Genomic DNA, 23,955 nt, shown 5'->3' with positions numbered 1-23,955 from the left:
AACGGCCATTTGGCGGTCCAGTTATGGGAAACTCAAGAGGGTTAATGTATCGGAAAATTGGTCAAGGCATTCAATACTGTTGGTGTTTTCCATTGCTAATGGGTGTTTTATATGTGGCTACTTCCTGTTGAATTGTAGAATATCGTGTTCAAACATCATTCATTTAAAAAAAAAACTAGAATATTTAAAGAACGTTTTTTTTTCCATTATGTTCCAGAATCGATTTTAATTTTAGATTTGTGTGACCGGTATCATTAACACGAGAGAAAAAGAGAGAGAGAGAGAGAGAGAGAGAAATGAGGTTTGACGTCCACTCGACACAAACTAGGTCATTTCGGGATTAACACATGATTCAATTTTATTTCAATAATTCGCTTGCGCGTAGGGGTCTTTAGCAGTGGGGGGAAACTGGAGGATAGGAGACACTACTCCTTGTCACGTACAATTGGGGAATCGAAACCACGGCAGTTGACTCAATGACAGACCGTATGATACAGTGCGCACGTGCTAACCATTCGGCCATCCAAACCCCCTGGTTTCATTAACGTAAAATTACATGAAATAAAATGAAATGGGGTTTAACACCCTGCTTTTCTGCATAAATCGTGATATCCAAGACGGGAGTATGCTAAAGCGGTGTGCTGGGGGAATGTGTGCTACGACCCACTATTATTCCGAATTTGGGGATCTCGCTGGCTAAGTGAGTAAGACGCTGGCTCGCTAGCCTAGAGGTCAGGTGTTCGATCCTTGCATCGGCCGAGAAAGTTCATCCAGATTTTCCGGCGTGGTTTCCCCCTTGTCAGTGATGCAGGATGGAAGGCCTGCCAAGGACAGCTGTCTAGTCATTCGGATGAGATGAAAAACCGAGGTGCCGTGTACACATTGGTGTGCACGTAAAAGATCCCTTGACAGTTGGAATTCGATATAAGAGTAGGCGATAGTGCCACTGCCCGGGCAAAATTTCCCATCACAGTGTGGCGTATGCCCGTCTTCATTAACCCAGTTCGGAGCAGAACAGTAGGACGTTCAACCCCATTTCATTTCATTTCATTTATTACGAATTCACTTTACACCAACGTCTACAAGAGACCTTATCCCACCCGAACAACTACACGCTGATCCTTGCTAGACCCTGGTTAGATCTATTTTATATCGCCTTTGTATATAATTCTAATGTATTGTAGGAAATATCACGGACTAATTTTTCATCATCCTTGGTCAGTGCTTATGTGGAGACTTAACCTCTCCACCAAATTCTTAAACCTGACCTACAATCTCGCGAAGAATCACATTCCCTAACCTTATTTACATCTCAGCGACCTTGACGAAAATTGAGCTGACCTTAACAAATAGATTTAGCCCGCTAGATTACTGTCATGAACCACTGACAAGGGCAAATACCCGAAGAGAGTTGTCGGACAACACCTAGAGCGAACCCCAAGACCTACAGGTTCGTGAGCCAGCGTTTTACTCGCTGTGCCACAACGGTTCCCTTTTTATTTTGTTGAAATTGTTGAATAAAAAAATCATTAAGATTGGTTCTGTACGTGTTTGACCGTAAATAATTAAGATCCAGTTCGCTCAATATCTGGAATTCCCAAAAATAATTTTTTAAAATCATATCCATTTACAAAAAATAACAAAAAACAACCTTTTTCCTTTTATGTAAAACTGTGAAACATTAATGTAATTAATATTTACATGATGGAGAATCATAAAATAATAAATGTTCCGCTTCCATGGTTTATACTATTCTGTTTAAATGACATTTAAAGGAGTATTATGGGAGATTAGATAAAGAGCTGGCAGTTCTTACTATAATAGTTAAAACTAAATAATGTAACGGGAATATGCTGAAAACTTCAGTCAAATTGATCCACTCTGAACCGAGATATTAACTATTGAATTTTAGGCCTAGCCTCGATCATTAAGTCGGTACGATAAAAAACAAGTCTCGATTATCCATTTTGACGTTAAGTCATCCATCATAAAATGTATTCAAATCCAATAAATATCGCAGGCTAGCGATGGCATCGAGGGTTGATTATATTCTGGATAAGTTAATTAATGTCTAATTAATAATTTAGATACAGTTTAAGGCCCAAAGAATGTCCTGCAATAGGCAGATTTAGCTCTTGCATAATGTAGGTTTAATAATTGAATACATTAAATTATCACACGAGTTCTATAGAAAACATTGAATGTATTTTTATCGGCGCTATCTTTCTATACAACGATTCTATTGTCGTGTTCAGTCACGTAGAACTCTTATATTAATTTAATGGTTTATATTGTTTTGACTTTCTAAAACAAAAAACGACAGTAGACCATATCCACACAATTTGAAATAGTATTTATTCGATAAAAAAATATCTGATAAGAAAACTCTTTTATGTAAAACATTGTCGTGATAGAATTTCATGAAAAAAAACCTTGAAAAATCAATATTAATTTAGACAACAATTATAAACTGATTCATTTTAGATCGGAAAAAAAAGAATTCAATATTTATTCAAATCCTGTTGAATGATCATTAAATTAATATGGCGCTGTTTTTTTTGTATTCTCTACTGTAATAACATGAATAATGCCTTTCAACACGATAACTCCTAACAAAAAAAATCTCCATCAAACGTCGAGAAATCATTTTATTTTATAACCCCCCAAAAACATCAACATGTTATATTGTCAGTAAGTTGTATACAGATTCAATTAATGAAATGGGGCGTTTGGATTTAATAAAATTAATACGTTTTTATTTTGATAACCAACATATTCGTTTTTAATACGAATACCGTTTTTAATCAAATAAGTGCGCCATGTGGCCGTTGTTGAAACAACCATTGATAAATAGCAATCTGATTAAAATACAGACCCTATTTCGTTTCGTTTTTTATAGTTCAAAATTTTGTTTTACTTGTCCTAACTACACTAGGATCTGGAAGAGTTGTTATATAACCCGCGTTCTGGATGATGTGAGAGATTAGCCAATGAAAAGGTCTGTTACAGCGAGTTTGGGGGCGTGAGATGCACGGAACTGTGGGTAACCCAATAGAAACATCAACTCTGATTGGTTAACCCTGTGTCTGTCGTTATAGGGTAAAAAGCCATTCGTATGACATGTGATGCGACCTCCCACTACAATTGATCAGATCTTCATATAATAGAGACCATCGAAAGTATAAAAAAACGAGATGAAATATAGATATGTATAGAAAAATAGAACGTTAAACCCCATTTCAATTCATGAAATTAATTACACTGTAAACCCAACTGCTAAAGACCCCTACGTACAAGCGAATTATTGAAATAAAATTTAACCATAATATGTTAGTCCCGAGATGACCTAATTAGTGTCGAGTGGGCGTTAATCTCTCTCTCTCCCTCTCTCTCCCCCTCTCTCTCTCTTTTATAGATTCGCCTTCACAATATTGTAATTTGACTTCCAATGGCAGCTTTATTTCATGATCCTTGGAACTGAATTACAAATCTCATGTTTTCAATATAATAATGAAACAAATTAAATTGTCCTTGGGTATACCTGTTTATTTTCGAAATTCAAAGTCTATGATTACCTCGAGTTTTGTTACGAAATAAATTTAAATCTTGTCTTTGACAATCTCGTTTAATGACGATTCATTACGATGTTTAAAGTCTATGATTACAGAGATTTTGAAATGTAGATCGCAAGAACTGCGGAGATTGGAAGATTAATACTCTAATATCGATTCCAACTCCGTTTTTTAACTCATAACTCACGGTAAATTGCTTATTATATCTCGCTTTAAAATACTTACACACCGAGAAACCGATATTAAACACGAGTTTTTTTTTCTGGTGTTTGTCCTTTACTCTCGGCCCAAATAAATCTAATTCTGTCGATGTTGAAATTGTCAATTTATGGCTTCTACCAAAAGAATGGTAATCTTTGTAAAGAAGTTAGAATGGAGTGTGTACGGTTCAATCTCTGATTCTGGTACAAATTGAATTTAAAGCGACGTTGTCATTTTTATCAAGAAAAAAGTTAAATATAATTAAAGTAGGTTTAAACTTTCAGCACCAAACTAGGTAATATGAGGGGAAGAGGGGGGTGGGGATAAAACAATTCTCCTGATTCTGTGAAGAATGCAATCTGAATTTATCCAATCTCATTAAAATACATATCTATATTTCGTTTCGTTTTTTTATACTTTCCGATGGCCTACACTACATGGAGTGGAAGGTCGCTGACTGGTTGTAGTGGAAGGTCGCGTCAGGTGTCATTCAGAGAGGCTTTTGACCCTATGACGTCAGACATTTGATTAACCTATCAGCGTTGGTGTTTCTAGTCGGTTACGCACAGTTCCTTGCGCCTCACGCCAAAAAACTTGCCGTAACATACCGTTTCATTGGCTAATCCCTCACATCATCCAGAACTCGTCAATGATAACAACTTTTCCAGATCCTAGTGTAGTAAAGACACGTAAAACGAAATTTTGAATTATAAGAAACGAAACGAAAAAGGATCTGTGTTTAAATCTGATTGTGAAGAATGTGATAATCCGGGGGTAATCATCAAACGGGCCAAAAGTTTAAATTTTGTTATCTGTTTGGGAAACGAAATCAACAATAATACAACGATTGCGTCATACACGTTCTCTAAATTCTCCTGGTAATCCATATACAGGTATCCAAAGCTTATCTCTAAATACTGTGGTTACGGATAACTTTTTATTAATTTTGAAGATCGCGTGTTTTCAGAGACTTGTTATCCTAAGCCTATCTCTAAATACTGTAGTTACAGATAACTTCATATTAATTTTGACTTCAGGTGTTTTTAAAGAAAGAGATCGAGACTTATTTTGTTTTCGTTAATGCTAGGTCCCCACTGTCGTGCGATGTGTTACAATATGATTGTCCTTATTGAGTTCACGATCTGGTGCGTGCAGATACGTTCGGTTACGTTTGGATACGATCAAAAACGTATCAAAAGACTGATCTCAATTTGTGATAGCGGGGTTGGATGGCTGAATGGTTAGCGTGCGCGCTGTATCATAAAGTCTGTCATTGAGTCTACTGGCGTGGTTTCGAATCCCCGGTTGTACGTGACAAGGAGTAGGGTCGACTGTCCAACCTCGTGGGTTTTCTCCGGGTCCTCCGGTTTCCTCCCACTGCTAAAGACCCCTATATGGGCAAGCGAATTAATGAAATAAAATTAAACCATATGTTAGTCCCGAAATGACTTAGTTTGTGTCGAGTGGACGTTAAACCCCATTTCTCTCTCTCTCTCTCTCTCAATTTGTGATAAGACCTAGTAGGATCACCACGATTACTCCACGATTAAAACCAAAAAGACAGTCATTTCGGACATCATGCTGCTCATATCAGTGAAGGTATAAACATACCAAGGAATCCTGAAAGGTGTGCAAACGTCTTGTAGATGATTTTGGGAAAATATGTCAGAATTTTAAAAATAAATTAGCTGATACTTCATTTATTATATTTTCAAGATGATTTTTTTTTATTATTATTATAAACTTACGGATTACTTGATTACGTTATTTTCAAGTGTGTGGAATCAATTCGTGCGCCTTTTCAGAATCTCAGCTAATTTGACCACACGGGACCATTAAGTGCCGGTCAATATCACTCGAGAAAAAAAGTAAACCTGATTGAAGCAATTTGTTTATACAAGTGGAAGTCAAGTAGGCTTGAAACTAAAAAGAAATTGCAAGGAATGGGATTTATTGCGAAACACCGTGAAACATTCCAAACCAATCAAAACAATTTCTTCTCAAAGTTTCTTTTTTTTCAGGGAAGTCAATATTCGACCTTTAATATTTATAGTCGAGCTCTCCAATAAGCAGTGTTGCAATGTAGCCAATTTGTTCAAATATTTCCAGATTGCGCAATATTTAATAGTCTAGATTATAGCTTATGTTACAGTGTGAGTAATATTAACATTAAACATACATTATGACGTCACATTAATAATGACGTCATTGTATTAATCATATTAAACATACATTATGCAAGAGGTAAATCTGCCAATTGCAGGTCTTTCTTTAGGCCTTAAATGTTATCTAAATTATTAATTAGACATTAAGTAACTGATCCAGGCCATAATCAACACTCGATAGTATCGGATTTCTCCGATATTAAATAGATTAGAACAGTTCAACCATATTTGGATTTAAGCTAAAAATGGAGGAGCGAGAGTTAGCTTCGAGCAACCAGTACGGTGGTTGAAATTATTGTACGTCTTGTCAAACCGTCAAAGGTTAATATCTTCGCTCGCAATAGAGTAATTTGAATGAAATTTTCAAATTATTCATTTTACATTAACTATTTTGGAACTATTATGGCAAGAATGGCCAGCTCTTTATCTAAATCTTACATAATGTATCTTTAATCAGACTATAATATCAAATCTAGGTTAGAAATAACCACCGTTCTTTACACGGTGGTGGTGGTGGGGTGTGTGTGTGTTGTTTGTGTGTGTGTGGGGGGGGGGGGCGGCATGATATAAGGCGTTCCCTTTAGGTGTAGATGACTGTACGTGACTCATGTGCGAGAAACATCAGTATATACACTGTTAACACACATTTAACGTCCCATTTTCAGAGAGGGAGAGAGTGAGAGAGAGGAGAGGGCGGGGCGGGAGGGGGGGGGGGGTAACATCAGCTCGACACAAACTAGGTGTCAGTTCGGTACTAACATATGGTTCAATTTTATTTTAATAATTCGCTTCGCGCAGGGGAGGAAACCGGAGGGCCCGGAGAAAACCCACGAGGTTGGACAGGTGACCCTACTCCTTGTCACGTACAACCGGGGATTCGAAACCCTGCCAGTTGACTCAATGACAGACGGTATGATACAGCGCGCACGTGCTAACCATTCGGTTCCCCCCCCCACCCCTTTAAAAGAAAGAATGCGAAAAGTTGTGTAATTTATTTTACCTTTTCTACGATTGGTAATTTTATTGACAGAAGAGGAAGGGGTGCTGATCTACCGTGAAGGTTATTTGATATATGCTGTGAATGGAATGATTCCTGCTACTCAATCAATAACTAAATAAACTGTCAAAACTCCATCTTTAAGTGGTGCCAATATTCTCGGGATTATGTGATTTATGTCACTTCTCTGTTATTTGAAAACATTCTGACCCCCCATCACCCCAACATCCATTTAGCGAGTAAACCTAATTTCTAACCAGCGTTTCAGATCGATTCCTGCTGATAGTTGCGGTTTTTAAACACGTCCATTGCGTGTGATAGATATGGCCGACAGTAAATTTGTAGGAGAAGTCAGACCCAAGACGGCCATAAATCTTGGAAACAGACTTTTAGTAAATTAAAAGGCAGAACGCCAGAAAAAGTTTTTAATCTGGATTAGAACATATTACTGTAACTGGGAAACATGATATTTGGTTTAAATCAACACCGCAATGTAATATCAGAAGTGAAATGAAATGGGGTTTAACGTCCTATTGTTCTGCTCCGACTGGGGTAATGAAGACGGGCATCAGTCACACAAATAACTATTCGGGGGATTTTTCGTGGATAACGGCGCTATGACCTATATCGAATTCCAAATGCCAATGTGTACAGGGGACCTCGATTTTTCGTCCCATCCGAACGACTATATGTTGTCCCTTGTCAGGCCCTCCGCTCTGCAACACGTGGGTAGGGGGGGAGGCACGCCGTAATATCCAGATAAACTTTCTAGGTCAACACCGGGATCGAACACGGGACCTCAAGAACAGAGAGCCACCACCACTCCTATATAATATTAGAGTTCAAGCGAGATTCCCGTCTTCATTAGCCCAGCAGTCGGAGCAGAACAATAGAACATTAAACTCCATTTCATTTCATTTTCATGCGAAGGAGTTCTAGGTATTACATATTCAAAATTGTATTTTGGGGGTTTGGTGGGGTTTTTTATTTTTAATTTTGTGGGATATTTATTTTGTTTTTTTTTTCTTTTGTATATTAAAAGCCTGGTGATCTCCCATTTGCCGTGACAGCCCTACCTTTATCAATGTTGTTTTTTTGGTTTTGTTTTTCTTTTTAAACATTATATTATATGTAGTATAAACTTTCAAGTCAATTACTTCAGAAGTTATTTGTGCATTGGCCGAGAAAGTTCATCCAGATTTTCCGGCGTGGTTCTCCCTTGTCAGTGATGCAGGACGGAGGGGCTGACAAGGAAAGCTGTCTAGTCGTTCGGATGGGACGAAAAACCGAGGTCCCGTGTACACATTGGCGTGCACGTAAAAGATCCCTTGGCAGTTGGAATTCGATATAAGAGTAGGCCGTAGTGCCGCTGTCCGGGCAAAATTTCCCTCATAGCACACTGTATGGCGTATGCCCGTCTTCATTAGCCCAGGTAAGGAGCAGAACAGTAGGACGTTAAACTCCATTTCATTTCATTTCATTTCAGAAGTTATTTGTCCTAAAGGGTTTTCTTTTGTTTTTTTTTTAAAAAATCTCCAAGTAGTTCCCCCCTCTATGTGTCTATTTGTTCTGAAAGGTTGTGTTTTTGTTAGATAAAATCTCATGACCTCACAGTAGGCCCTTACTCTTCTTTTCATGGAAATAATGATGGCGTCTATGTAAGAGAACCCTTAACAGTGTGGAAATCGACGAATATTTGATCGAAACAACGCTTTCTAGACAAAATGTCCATCATGGCTAAACTTTATTTCCTTTGATATATTTCAATATATCTGAATTAGTTTTAAAATGATAAAAGTATTGAGTGGACGGGACGTTAAACCCCATTTCTGTCCATTTATTACAAAACAAAAGTAAAGCTACACATTGGTGATGCTTGTTCCGTGTTTTTGTGACGTGTTAAGATGGATGAATTCAATGTTTATTTCCTCTACGCTCAATCTCCGACCATTAAAACAATAACAGTGATAGATTGCTTCAACTTGTTTAAACATTTCATTATTAGAAAACAAACCTTATAGCAGATGATCTGAAATTCGCCTGCTTTTATTGTATTTTTGTTACCAGGCAAATAATTTCCACATTTAAAGAGACCATAACCGATTTTATTTTTCAAGACACTGAACTATACAGCAGTACGTATAACAAAATAGAGAGAGAGGGGGGGGGGGGGGGTATTAGGGCACGAATAATGGTACAAAGAACGATTTTATTTCAATAATTCCACAGGACCCATGGGGTCGGGAAGGCGAACTTACCCTTGCCACATAAAAGCATGGAGTCGACAACACCCCACTTGACTAAAAGACAGACCTTATCACCTACCTCTGACCCACCCCGGCCTCACTCGCAAAGAGACAGAGTGAGATATGTGGTTTAACGTCCACTAGACACAGACCAGGTCATTTCGGGATTATCACATGGTTTAATTTTATTTCAATAATTCGCTTGCGTGTATGGGTCTTTAGCAGTGGGTGGAAACCGGGGCACCCGGAGAAAACCCACGAGGTTGGACAGGCAACCTTACTCCTTGTCACGTACAATCGGGGAATCGAAACTACGCTAGTTGACTCAATGACAGATCTTATGATACAACGCGCCTACGCTAATCATTCAGCCACCCAACACCCACTGTCAAAGCCAAACAATGGTGATTGACATGGCTACAGATTTAACAAGTGTACAAATAAAATATATTCCTCATGTCTATTGTTTTATGGGATCGTGTAGATTGGAACGAATCCTGATTAAAGAAAGAACTGGGAAATTCCTGGAAGTCTCAAGAGGCCAATTCCACCAGGCACCAATCAATCCAACATGGTCTGATCTCTAATCGCAATCAAATTCGACATGTATTAAGCTGAACAGCGGGGCTAACGAGTGCCTACAACTGAGAGATTAAATAATATTGATCGGGATCTGAAATCAGAATTCTCTGAAGCTTGAAATAAATGTTACGGCTGTAGCAATAACTCTATACTTAGAGAAAATTACATATTAAAACATGGCTGCATCTGGAGCTGTAGTCTCGTTCAAACGGACCAACAACCATACGCTATTTTGGACACTGGTTAAACAAGATCTGTAGTCTAGTTCAACCAGATCAACAATGATAAGTTATTTTGGACGCCGGTTAAATGCGATTTATGATTCAGTGAAAGGAACTGACTTTTATAGACGCCCCAAAGCTGTGAACGGCGCCATAATAACCGTAACCTTTAACCCCTGTCATATTAAATAAACGAGTCTACATAGTGTCAAGGTTGTCTTTGAACACAATAAAGTTTGTTTGTAATGAAAAACGAGATTTTCTTTGAGAAAAGGAGACAGATATTCAATGATATTAATCATCAACCAGAACAGACAAGGGCGTTTCATTTGTCACTAGCGCCCAAAGTATTGTAAAAAGTGACCGGGTAAATGAAATTGTGGGGTCCAAATTTTAAATGTCCATAATATTTTCAATTATTTATGAAATCATTTACATTTTGAATATTATAAAATGTATATGAATATCTACAACATATTGACAAAAATCGCTCTTGTGGGTGATTAGTTGTCCTGGGATTTTTTAAAGTAGCTAAGTCTCTAACTCAATATCATCCAATTAATTATTTGACAATTTAAATCAACATTGATGTTGTGATCTTACCGGGAAAAGATGGGCTTCTGGTATCCAATATTTAGGACAAAATAAATATTTTATCATTGGTACACGAATCGTGTACCATAATGCGTTTCGTCGCCATTTGTAAGAAGGGGCTCGAAGAACGAGGCTAGACATATTCCACAATTCATGTCAACCGGTGACGCCATTTTGTTATCTGGAGAGCATGCGCAATAAATACTATCGGTGTAGATTGGAATAACCAGACGCTAGAGATTGCCATTCGATTGAGACTTCTGGCATATTTCGGCGAATATAACTGATTAAAAATTACAGTAAAAACAGAAACGATTGAATTTAAATCAGTTTATATACGTTCATATTACATTATTATATGCGTTGAGACCCATTTGAGTCAATTTCTAGGTCCCAAATATTAGCGGTTTAGTTTCTTTTATGGCACATTTTATACCTAATATCTGCACTATAATATCGTCAATTTCAACATTCCCATTCTGTCGATTTCAAATTTCTTTTTTTGTGTTTTTGGGAGCATAAATCTGTGATCGGGAAACATCATTCTTATGTGTTATCGTCGTGATATGATGCTTTGTGAAACCGGGGCAAGACCCCCGGCTAAATCTATTTGTTAAGGCCAGCTCAATTTTTGTCTTGATCGCTGAGATGTAAATAAGGTTAGCGTACGTGATTGTTGGCAAGATTGTAGGTTAGGGTTAGGGTAAGCATTGGGGCTGAGATTAAGGTTGGGATTAGCGTTAGACCTGTTAAAATCTCGTGACCTATGATGAAAAATTGAGCTGGCCTTATCATTTAGCACTAACCGTGAAACCGGGGCCCGACCTTGTGAATCGTGGATGTTATGATTAAAGAGACTGGATAATAAAATACTACAAGATTTATCCCTGCAATAAATATAGCCCTGCCTGATAAAATCCATGCTTCCAATTTCATTGCTAAGTTAAAACCGAGAAATTAAAGTTTGTGGAATTGATGGACTCAGAGATGAAAGGAAGGGTGTCGTTAATACAGTGGAAGAATTACAGATTCGCGTTCTTTTCACAGAATCTCTTTATGGCGATATCTTCGATTCTTGTTAAGTTTTATTTTGTTATGTCCTTGCTATATATTAGCCATAAAAACAACCAATTCATCCCGAGAACATTTTAAACACATAAAGATTTATTTTTTAAAAGTTTTGTTGAGAACATTTCGTCGATATAATACTGCGTTACTTTCAGGGACGGCTGGGCTTTAACCCGCGGACCTCGAGAGCCCACGGGGCAGGGGCTAGGTGAGAGGGCCGCAATCGCGAGGTCCCACATTCGTCGGTCACTGTGACGTCACTGGCGTCTGAGGAGTTTTCGATAATTGGCAAAGCCGTTTTTACGGGAGGTCTCTTTTATTAATTTTAATCGGATTGGTGTAAACTTGCCTTAAAGTGGATATAGTGACCATTGGCTATACGTACCGAAAAGTAATGTCGTCCACCTTATGTGCCCTTTAACGTCTCACTTGTCCACATCAAGCCGGACATTATGCTGAGCAGTGTACTACATGTGTTTAGGGGATTTTGACACGGCAGCGACATTACGACCTACTCTTATTTCTATTATTGTAAAATATTAATGAAATACCACATCAAGCCGGACAATATGCCGAGCAGTGTATTATATGTGTTTAGGGGATTTTGACACGGCAGCGACATTACGGCCTACTCTTATTTCTATTATTGTAAAATATTAATGTAATACGACATCAAGCCGAACATTATGCCGAGCAGTGTATTACACTACATGTGTTCAGGGGATTTTGACACGGCAGCGACATTACGACCTATTCTTATTTCGACATTATTCCGAGTAGTGTACTACACTACATCTGTTTAGTTGATTTTGACACGGCATCGACATTACGGTCTACTCTTATTTCTATTATTGTAAAATATTAATGAAATACGAAGAGTTGTATGGAAGTATTGATTAACAATATTTATACGATACCATGTGAATATTTTAAGACAATGTTTTGTTAAATTGGTGTATTGATCACACGGAATAAAGATGGTAATTAGAGAGATGATATTAATACAACTCATTGATTTCATCCTATTCTTACAATAACTATTCATTAAGATTCTAAAAAAAAACATGGCCATTAGACAACATCAATTTATTTTTCAGTACTTATGGCTTGGGTGGGCGGGGGCGTGATGGAGGTGAGTGGCCGAGTGGTCTAGCGCATGCTCATGGATCAATAAGGTCTGTCATTGAGTCACGTGGCATGGTTCCTATTTCCACACTGTACCTAGTTTGTGTCGATTGAACGTTCTCTCTCCCTGCCCCTCCCCTCTCTCTCTCTCTCTCTCTCTCCCTCTCCCTCTCTCTCTCTCTCTCCCTCTCTCTCTCTCTCTCTCTCTCTGTTTAATATAATATTGCATGACTTTAATATTGAAACATTTTGAGAAGCGTGTTCCGCCCAACCGCCCAACCACTATGAGAAGCCAACTACCTCAAAATAAATTAGAAGACTAGAAGATATGTGTGATAAAGGGAATGGCTAGAACAAATGAAATGGGGTTTAACGTCCTACTGTTCTGCTCCGACTAGGCTAATGAAGACGGGCGTACGCCATACAGTGTGCTATGAGGGAAATTTTGCCTTATATCGAATTCCAACTATCAAGGGATCTTTTACGTGCACGCTAATGTGTACACGGACGCTGGGTTTTTCGTCACATCTGAACGACTAGGCAGCTGTCTTTGTCAGGCCCTCCGTCCTGCATCACTGACAAGGGGGAACCACGCCAGAAAATCTGGATGAACTTTCTCGGCCAATGCGGGGATCGAACACCAGACCTCCAGACTAGCGAGCCAGTGTCATACCTACTTAGCCACCGTGATCCCCCAAATTTGAATAGGCATTTCTGAAGGTCAAAAGGGTTAAATTAGAGTACCGTCAGTAGAATATTATTGATAAAGCAGACATGAGATCGATATGTTTAAATAACAATTCATTAAGATTATAAATGGATATATCTAACTCTCTTTAAGATAATAAAGATCGATATAATTGATTATTGATTGATTTGTATTATTATGCTGTAGAGTACACAGGGCCTTTATTTAACAATATTTTACTAAAGCCTAGGGCACACGGGAGATTTTATTTCGCTTGTTGAAGCCACAATCAATATGTAGGCAGCCAGCGATCCCCGTCGAAATCACGGTTAAACATGTATGCGTACAAGCAATTTGTTGGCGACGGGTTCGGTGATTTCCACAGCAGAACTTGTGGTCGCCATTTTGTCATATCAAATGATATTTTATGTTGCGTTGATTGGCCAAACAAACCAATCGCTTCACGACAGATTGCCTCCTGCTGAGGAGGGTTGGGTGGCCGAATGGTTAGCAGGTGCGCGCTGTATCACAAGGTCTGTCATTGAGTCAACTGGCGTGGTTCCGATTCCCCTATTGTACGTGACAAGGAGTAGTAGGATCGCCTGTCCTACCTCCAGTTTCCTCCTACTGGGCTAAAGATCCCTACATGCAAGCGAATTATTGAAATAAAATTGAACCATGTGTTAGTCTCTCTCTCTCTCTCTCTCTCGCTCTCGCGCGCGCTTTCTGCCGCATACACAGCGACTTGCATACGATTTGAGAGCGACTTGTAATCAACCTATCTTCTGATTGCCTTAGAATGATTCCATGCACTTAATCTGATATTCATTTGTTGTTTATTGCTTATTACAATGTCAGTGTAGTGGCCGTGTCCCCAGGTTTGTTTTCTCGCTGTGACGTGGTCCTACTGTAGTTACTATGTAAATTGATCCGTTTAGGTCTTGGAAACCTTGGGACCCGGATAAAACCCACGAGGTTGGACAGGCGACCCTTATACTCCTGTGACGTACAAGTGGGGAATCGAATCCACGCCAGTTGATTCAATGCTCGAACTTATGATCTAAAGCGATGCGTTAAACCATTCGGCACCCAACCCCTACATCAGAATACAACATTGTCTGACGGTATTTATAAAAAAAAAATCCATTATGAAAATAGCCATGAATATTGTGTTTATTGTGATGGCGGCAACACCGAGATTACCCGATTCATCACCTGATATCCTCGTCCAACAGTAGGAGACGGAATTCCATCAACGAAAGAACATCAATCAAGATAAATTATAGGCCTAGAAAGCCAAATATACATAAATATTGACTTTTAGAATCAATCATTCATTATCTTCAATTATACAATGGTCATTTTCTTTTCAAAATAATGGTACAGCCAGTACATTGATGGACGATGTTCAAGGTTCTTTCTGAATCAATTACGAACATCAATTGTGTTTCCGGATTCTGGGTGAGAGAGAGAGAGAGAGAGAGAGAGGGGCATCAACTCGACACAAAGCAGATCGTTTCGAGTCTAACATGTGGTACATTTTTGTTCCGTAAATATATTGTGCTTAGAGATTTTTAGCAGAGGAAGGAAACAGGGGGACGAGCTACTCCTTGTCACGTAACATTAACTGCTTTCCTTTCTTACGTCACTTCCTGGTTCTTTACATCTTTGTCACTGATCAACTGCAGCAGAGATCTGTGTTAAAATTATATTTGGAATGTTTAACCAGTTCTATCAGATATAGTTTGTGCAGGAGGCCCGCACTACACACAAACAAAACCATAAAGACTAACCCGCGGATGTGACAAACTACAACAAATATCAAATCAAGTGAATGGATCCGGGGACCAGCCGTAAGCGCCCACTGTGCTGTACAGTCCCGGGCCTGTAACGATATAGGGTTCCGTGAAACTGAAACACAACCTAATGATTTACAAATAATGCAGCAGTTCTTGTAGGTGGTTCCAGCCTCAATATCGATGGAAACCAACTTTGCCCTTTAACATTTTAATATGAAACCTAAATATTACACAGGCCCATCAACCACTTTTAGGCGACGTTAAAGTAGCTAAGTCTTTAAGTCAATATCATCCAAAGTCTTCAAAATTGAAAAAAACAAATTATTTGTCAATTTAAATCAACATTGATGTTGTGATCTTACCAGGAAAAGATGGGCTTCTGATATCCAATATTTAAAACAAAATAAACATTTTAACATTGGTACACGAATCGTGTACCAAATGCGTTTCAGCACCATTTGTAACAAGGGACTCGAAGAACGATGCTAGACATATTCTTATCTGTAGAGCATGCGCAAAAAATGCTATCAGTGTAGACTGGAATAACCAGATGCTAGAGATTGACATTCGACTGAGACTTCTGGCGTATTTCCCCGAACATGACTGATTAGAATTTACAGTAAAAACAGAAACGATTAAATGTAAATCAGTTTATATACACTCAGATTACATTATTATATGCATTGTTACCCATTTGTGTCCATTTCTAGGTACCAAATATTACGATTTAGCACCTTGAACTAGCCTTGTTCTATCGCCTGAAGAGGAAGGCGAAGATTGCGAAATTTTCGATACATTTTATCACAGTAGATACTGATCGGAATTTAACCATTTTTAGTCTGATATCCCTTCTACAGTGGGCGGGGATGGGGTGGTTAGTGCGTGCGCGCTGTATCATAAGGTCTGTCATTGAGTCAACTGACGTGGTTTCGATTCCCCGGTTGTACGTGACAAGGGGTGGTGTCGCCTGTCCAACCTCGTGGGTTTTCTCCGGGTCCTCCGGTTTCCTTCCACTGCTAAAGACCCCTACACGCAAGTGATTTATTGAAATAAAATTGAACCATATGTTAGTCCTGAAATGACCTAGTTTGTGGACGTTAAACCCCATATCTCTCTCTCTCTCTCTCTCTCTCTCTCTCTATCTCTCTCTCTCTCTCCAGTAGACAGCTAATCCCCCGACCCCGAATGAAGATCCGCCCCTCCAAAACTAGCGATGGGTGGGCGTAGGGAAATCTTAGAGGAAGAATGATTAGAATTCAAACGGGTAATATGTCCCCACTGCGCCATCTTTGATTTGATTTGAAGACAGAACGGGGAGATTAATTAAGAAGATTATTTAATTAAAAGACCGGGTGGAACTTTACTAGTAACGAACCGTCGACTCATTAATCATCGAGACTCTCCGTTAATGATCTTATTACAACCTGATGGTGATCTGAATTTGACAGACGATTTGAAGTATGGAGCTAAATGAGGGGAATTCACGCAGTCCTACAAGAGATGGACTGGGAAGCAACAGGCGAATATGGTAGACTCAGAGAGAGAGAGAGAGAGAGAGAGAAAGAGAGAGAGAGAGAGAGGGCGGGGGGGGGGTTAACGTCCACTCAACACAAACTTGGTCATTTCAGGACTAACATATGGTTCAATTCTATTTCAATAATTCGCTTGCGCGTAGGGGTCTTTAGCAGTGGGAGGAAACCAAAGGGCCCGGGGAAAACCCACGAGGTTGGACAGGCGACCCTACTCCTTGTCACGTACAACCGGGGAGACTCAGGGAACTCTAAAGAATTGAATGTACTCATGCCGTTAAGGGGGGGAAGGGGGTGTTTAAAGCCGTTATTGATGAAGCAAAGCTTGGGGATCCATGTAGTGGGTGGAGGCGGTCTTTATTACGTTCGTTGTTGATGAATTGGTAAACAAAGCCGTCTCAGGAGGTTTGGTACGATATACTCTATAAAGCACCGTTGACCATCAGTTTTTCAAAAAAAAAAGTCAATCCATGGGTCCTATCTCAATCTAACCATCCTATACCAAAATATAACGCTCGAACTCAACCCTATACCAAAATATAATGCTCGAACTCAACCATCCTACACCAAAATATAACTCTCCAGCCCAACAATCCTATACCAAAATTAATAAGTCCGGTTGACGTAGAAACGTAGTAAGACGTACGGAGGGTCTTTGACCGTTATCAATATTTGACGAAAAGTTCCATTGCCCATGCGTGACCGGGAGGAGTTTTTTGGGGGTTTTTTTGTGGTTGATTATTCAGTAATATTTGGCGCCCTGTCCCGAAATAAATCTCATAATTCATGCATTATTTTTTAAATAAACATAAATCGCGACAACGAATTAGGATTTAAATAAAAAAAATTGGTAAACAAAGCCGTCTCAGGAGGTTTGGTACGATATACTCTATAAAGCACCGTTGACCATCAGTTTTTCAAAAAAAAAGTCAATCCATGGGTCCTATCTCAATCTAACCATCCTATACCAAAATATAACGCTCGAACTCAACCCTATACCAAAATATAATGCTCGAACTCAACCATCCTACACAAAAATATAACTCTCCAGCCCAACAATCCTATACCAAAATTAATAAGTCCGGTTGACGTAGAAACGTAGTAAGACGTTAAGTAGTCTCGGTCACCTAGAACTTCATAGTCGTCTTTGACCGTTATCAATATTTGACGAAAAGTTCCATTGCCCATGCGTGACCGGGAGGGTTTTTTTGGGGGGTTTTTTTTGTGGTTGATTATTCAGTAATATTTGGCGCCCTGTCCCGAAATAAATCTCATAATTCATGCATTATTTTTTAAATAAACATAAATCGCGACGACGAATTAGGATTTATTAAAAAAACATAAATATGGCCCATGAAGAAAGAAATTTTACAATAAATGTTTTAAGAGTGTTGGATATTGAACTGGCAATGCAGATGGATTTTCTGAAATGGCAATTCTTAGATTGATTTAATGGGCGTCGACATCTCGTTTTAGGATCAGTTACCTCCATTAGACTATAACAATGTAAAAAGCCTGGATAATCTAGCCAATGACCGACCTATTATTCTCAAATGTTGACAACCCATCTAGACTAATATTCGTAGAATATTTTTCTGGATGAAAGAGACTAGACGTTAAGCGCCATTTCATTGATTCGCTCGTTCGTTCGTAGGAATTATCGTCCGTTTCCACCAAAGGTGATATCGCAGACAAACCATTTCATTCAGAAGCGCTGGTTTTAATAACATTTTATTCGTAATTTATAAAACTAACAAAAAAGTTAAAGATACATTAGTTAAGAGTTTTATAAAGAGTCGGCCATTCTTGCTATAATAATTCAAAAATAGATGATAAAAAAAGAAAATGTTGAAAATTTCAGTCAAATTACTTTGTTCTGAACGGAATTGTCACTATTGGAAGTTTGGACTAGAAATAGGCATCAATTGTGTCTGCACCGTCTGTGAGAATTGGCGATCGTTTGATTGACAGACGATAATTCCGCCCACATATTCTCGATTATCAAGTAACATGCTCAATGGCTATGGTAGCCTCGCTTGGCAGGCCTTTCATCACCAGTTTCCGGTAGTGACATCAGCGACTAACGGTAAACGTTAGCTTCGTCTGTCATTTTATTGATTTAATTTTAAATGAACGACTGTTTAAATCCAAACTGTATCCAAGCCATCCGTGGGTCTACAGAGTTGATTTTGAGCTTGTCGTGTAAATAAAGATCTAATTAATAATTTCTTTAACATCTGAAGTCTAAATAAAGAATTGCAATAGGCAGATTTAGCTTTTGCATAATGTATGTTTAATATGCTAACATGTATCGATAAAAGTTTATAAAAAGAACTATTCATGATGTGCCTTTGTGTAATATATAGTTTTTCGAAACATTTTGCAGTAAGAAGTTGTTGGTCAATTTATTGAAAATGGGTTATCGGTAAAATTGAGAATCTTTAACTAACGATCAAAAGCCAGAAGAAGCAAGAGAATCAATTTCAAGTGGTTCTTGTAAAACCATAAAATATCTTGATCAATATTTTATCGTCTGCCAATAAGTGGATTTCCTATAAGTTCTGCTTTCTACCGTTTTATTTTCAATTTAAACGTTGATCGGGAAGGCCGATAAGTTTTGTCGATGACTCCCTGGGGAACATGATCTAGGATATAGCAGTCTCCCAATGTGAACAATAATAATTATAGCAAAACTATACCGACCATAAAAAGAAATAAATTAGAAGACAAGAAGATAGTTGTGATAAAGGGGATGGCTAGAAAAAATGGAATGGGGTTTAACGTCCTACTGTTTTGCTCCGACTAGGTTAATGGAGACGGGCGTACGCCATACAGTGTGCTATGAGGGAAATTTTGCCTGAACAGCGGCGCTAAGGCCTACTCTTATATTGAATTCCAACTGACAAGGGATCTTTTACGTGCACGCCTATGTGTACACGGGACCTCAGGGTTTTTTTTATCCCACCCGAATGACTATACTTTGTCCCTTGCCAGGCCCTCCGTCCTGCATCACTGACAAGACGTAAACACTATGACAAATCACAATAAACTTTCTCGTCCAAAGCAGGAATCGAACACGGGTCCTTGTCAGGCCATCCATCCTACACCACTAACAAGGGGAAACCACGCCGGAAAGAAATGGCTAGGAATGATTTATCTTGTTTTATTCTTCATTTTGTCGAATAGTATCGCTGTTTATTATTTTGAAATAGACCAGTATTTGTATTGGCGTTTTGTGGTTTAAAGATTATAGAAGTTTGTTCAAAAAAGGTTGTCTTTTTTCCTGGTTTTCGTTTTTTTGTTTGTTCTTGTTTTGGTCCGAGTTTTGTGGTATTGTTTGGCGGATGTTTTTGAAAATTTGATTTTGTAAATTAAAAAAAACAAACAAAACAAACCCAAAACGTGTCATTGCCGAGATACAGGCGTTTTACGATTTAAATTACGTATTTATAGCGGATTTCCAGGAACGTAAGTAAGCTTGGTGGTTTGAATTCGGTGAAGGTTGGGCGGGAACGCAGTTATCCGCCCACATTTCAATATGGTTAAAACACAGATCCTATTTCGTTTCATTTTATAGTTCAAAATTTCGTTTTACTTGTCTTTACTACACTAGGATCTGGAAGAGACAATATCATGGACGAGTTCTGGATGATGTGAGGGATTAGCCAATGAAACATTCTGTTACGGCGAGCTTTAGGCGTGTTTTGCACGGAACTGTGAGTAATACACTAGTAACATCAATTGCGATTGGTTAATCAAATGTCTGACGTCATAAGGTCAAAAGTCTCTCGTATGACCTCTGACGCGAACAATCGCTACAACCGGTCAGATTTCCAAGTAGTAGAGGCCATCGAAAGTATAAAAAAAAACGAAACGACATATTGATCTGTATTTTAATCGGATTGCCCACATTATATCACAAAACACATTGTATGGCGTATGTCCGGTTGCTGCAGACAAACTGGGACGTTAAACCCCATTCCAAGTGTAAATAGACCAATGCGTACAGGGTAGGTTACGAACTCCCAAGGGTAAACAATAGCTAATACCTCTGAAGACTGGTTGATCGATATTAGATCGTACAGGGTAAATTACAATAGTTTCGGAAGACTGGTTGATCGATATTAAATCGGATTGATGAAACTAATATGTTCAATGTAATAATATAGCGTCTAACTAATGATGGTAATTTACTTGTTTTGTTTGCGAATGTCGATCCAGTGCCATTAAACCAGTACAGACATAAAAACAACTATCGTTCTAATAAACTTACAAGTAGTGACATGTGCCGTATTCAAGGTAGAGTATGCTATCGTTTTCTAAGACCCTTGATACCACTTTTCATTTCGTTATTTTGTTTGTGATTGTGGATCCGGGGTGCCACCCAGGCAGTACAGGAGTACATCACAAAGGCTAACTACCGCCCTAATCGGCTGCGACCAAGGCAACATCTGTATGCTCTTCCTGTAACAGGAATACAGCGTAAAGAACTATCGCTTCAATCATATTGAATTCATTTTGGAAAAATCAGCAAAAATTCTGTAATTTTACAAAATAAATCTAAAACCTGTTCTTGTTATTGTGAGGTGTTAGAAATCAAATTAGTAATTCTATACAGTTACCTGTGATAAAAAAAATAAACAAACAAAAAAACAAACAAAAAATAGAATGAAATATTACGTTTTATAAAAAATGAAATGAAATGAAATGGGGTTTAACGTCCTACTGTTCTGCTCCTAACCTGGGCTAATGAAGACGGGCATACGCCTTACAGTGTGCTATGAGGGAAATTTTGCCCGGACAGCGGCACTACGGCCTACTCTTATATCGAATTCCAACTGCCAAGGGATCTTTTACGTGCACGCCAATGAGTACACGGGACCTCGGTTTTTCGTCCCATCCGAATGACTAGACAGCTTTCCTTGTCAGGCCCTCCGTCCTGCATCAACGTTTTATAAAAGGCGCATTTCATATTGTTGAATAATCATTAAAGAATGAAATGAAATGAGGTTTAACTTCCTACTGTTCTGCTCCTGACTGGGCTAATGAAGACGGGCATACGCCTTACAGTGTGCTATGAGGGTAATTTTGCCCGGGCAGCGACACTACGGCTTACCCTTATATCGAATTCCAACTGCCAAGGGATCTTTTACGTGCACGCCAATGTAATCATTAAAAAACAAACGTAGGTGCTTAAAAGAAAAATTGTCGAGCGTAGCGATGTACACAATTTTTGTCACAATATATAGAATTAAGTAGCCTGCACCGCCTTCCTAGCCCCATCCCTAATACCACCACGCAGAGGACACGAGTACGAAAATTGTCGAGCGTAGCGATGTACAAAACTTTTGTCACAATATATATAATTAAGTAGCCTGCACCGCCTTCCTAGCCCCATCCCTAATACCACCACGTAGAGGACACGAGTACGAAAATTGTTGTTTAATAGTGAGTTTTTGTATAGTGCAGCTTATCCATAAGGCGCTTGTCGACTGGCGTGGTTTCGAATCCCCGGTTGTACGTGACAAGGAGTAGGGTCGCCTGTCCAACCTCGTGGGTTTACTCCGGGTCCTCCGGTTTCCTCCCACTGCTAAAGACCCCTATGCGCAAGCGAACTATTGAAATAAAATTAAACCATATGTTAGTCCCGAAATGACCTAGCTGTGTCGAGTGGACGTTAAACCCCATTTCTCTCACTCCATAAGGCGCTTGAAGATGGTATGAAGCGTATTAATGTTACAATGTTCGGTTGCTATGTGAGTTTCTATATTAATAAAAGACAAACAAATACTTACATAAGAACTTCGTCTGGAAGGAGCCCAGGGTTTCTCTTCATATCGCCCCATCCACGCTAAGGCCAGTTCTAACATGGCGAAAACAAACACAAATTGTAAACAGCGAATCATTTTTAAAAACTTTTTTTTTTGTAAAAAAAAAAACAAACTTTCACGGACAGAATCCAATCGGTAGTTTTGAGTCCAGATGAATATTTGCAGAGAGAAATTAAAGTCTAATAAATTCCAGTTTGTTCCGTGGAGAGGATGTCAGGGCACTTGAAATCTTAGTTAGTCTAAGAGTTTTCCCAGAAACGGTGCTTTTATCTGCAAGAGTAATATATATATACCAACGTAGGCAACCTACTATCAAAATTCAATATTCACTGGTCTAAACGCAATAACTCCATTTGATTGGCTTGCCTGATTGATCATTTGGACCAATCAATAAAGCGGATATTTGGCGCGTAGGGGTAACGAGCTGTAAGCACGTGTTGTAGCGACAGTCCTATTGATCGTCGTGTGAAGGAGAGTTAAGGTTCTTTAGTTAAATATTGTTTTTACATCTATCTAATAAAACAAACTTAGAATCTCATCACAACAAACGTCACGACTTCAATCATTCGCCCAACTTCAGCCTATTTTTAACGACATCGTAATTTGGTTGGTCGTAGAAGGCCCCCTCGATATCTTCTATTCTAAAATTAGATGTAGTCAAATTGTTAGACTAGACGTGGGGTGGTTTTTGTAGTATTCTTTGTAACATTCATGAATTCAGACGTTTATCCAGTCAATCCATCTATGTAACTTTAAAACATTTGGGGGGGGGGGGGATGATCGAATGGTTAGCGCGTGCGCGATGCATCCATGGGCGTCACACATATGGGGTGGGGGGATCCGACCCCCCAATTGTTTTTCTTGGACCCCCCAAAAAATTTACATAGTAGGCCCAACAATTATTAGGATATTAGGATTAGTCAAGTTTCTGTCTGTATAAAACCTGTACATATCCCAATATGGATTATACTGTTAAAATAAAACACCGAGATAATCATCCTGGAAACATGTGTGAAGTGAAAAGTACCCGTGTTCCATAAAATTTTGTCTAGTTAGCCTGTCAGTAATATTTTGTTAATTTTTTTTCTGCCACTTATAGGTACCCAAAAACATAACCGCCTAAACCAAATATTTATCGCCCGCTCAGCCAGCAACGTAACCATAATGCTTTTGCACGCGGTGTCTTGGCAGACAGCATGGCCTCATTATATTTGTTTATATTTTTTAGGGGTTTTAAAAAATGGGTTAGGGTTAGGGTTAGGCGTTAGGGTTGCGGACGTCCCCCCAATACATATTTCACGGCTACGCCTCTGGATGCATCATAAGGTCTGTCATTG

At 38.9% G+C, this 23,955-nt stretch overlaps 1 long non-coding RNA gene across 1 annotated transcript in view; it reads right to left on the bottom strand.

Moving 5' to 3' along the window:
* LOC126822464 (uncharacterized) overlaps window positions 1–22,909 on the bottom strand; it is a 58,778-nt gene extending 35,869 nt beyond the window's left edge. Inside the window, exon 1 of the long non-coding RNA XR_007680827.2 lies at window positions 22,583–22,909. This is a non-coding gene — a long non-coding RNA (uncharacterized LOC126822464). The remainder of the gene's footprint in view (window positions 1–22,582) is intronic.
* Window positions 22,910–23,955: the final 1,046 nt, after the last annotated feature.

This window comes from Patella vulgata, chromosome 5, assembly GCF_932274485.2.
Source record: "Patella vulgata chromosome 5, xgPatVulg1.2, whole genome shotgun sequence".
In the NCBI taxonomy this organism is placed as follows: domain Eukaryota; kingdom Metazoa; phylum Mollusca; class Gastropoda; family Patellidae; genus Patella; species Patella vulgata.
The sequence above is the reverse complement of the archived record's forward strand: the minus strand, read 5'-3'. Positions and strand labels throughout refer to the sequence as shown.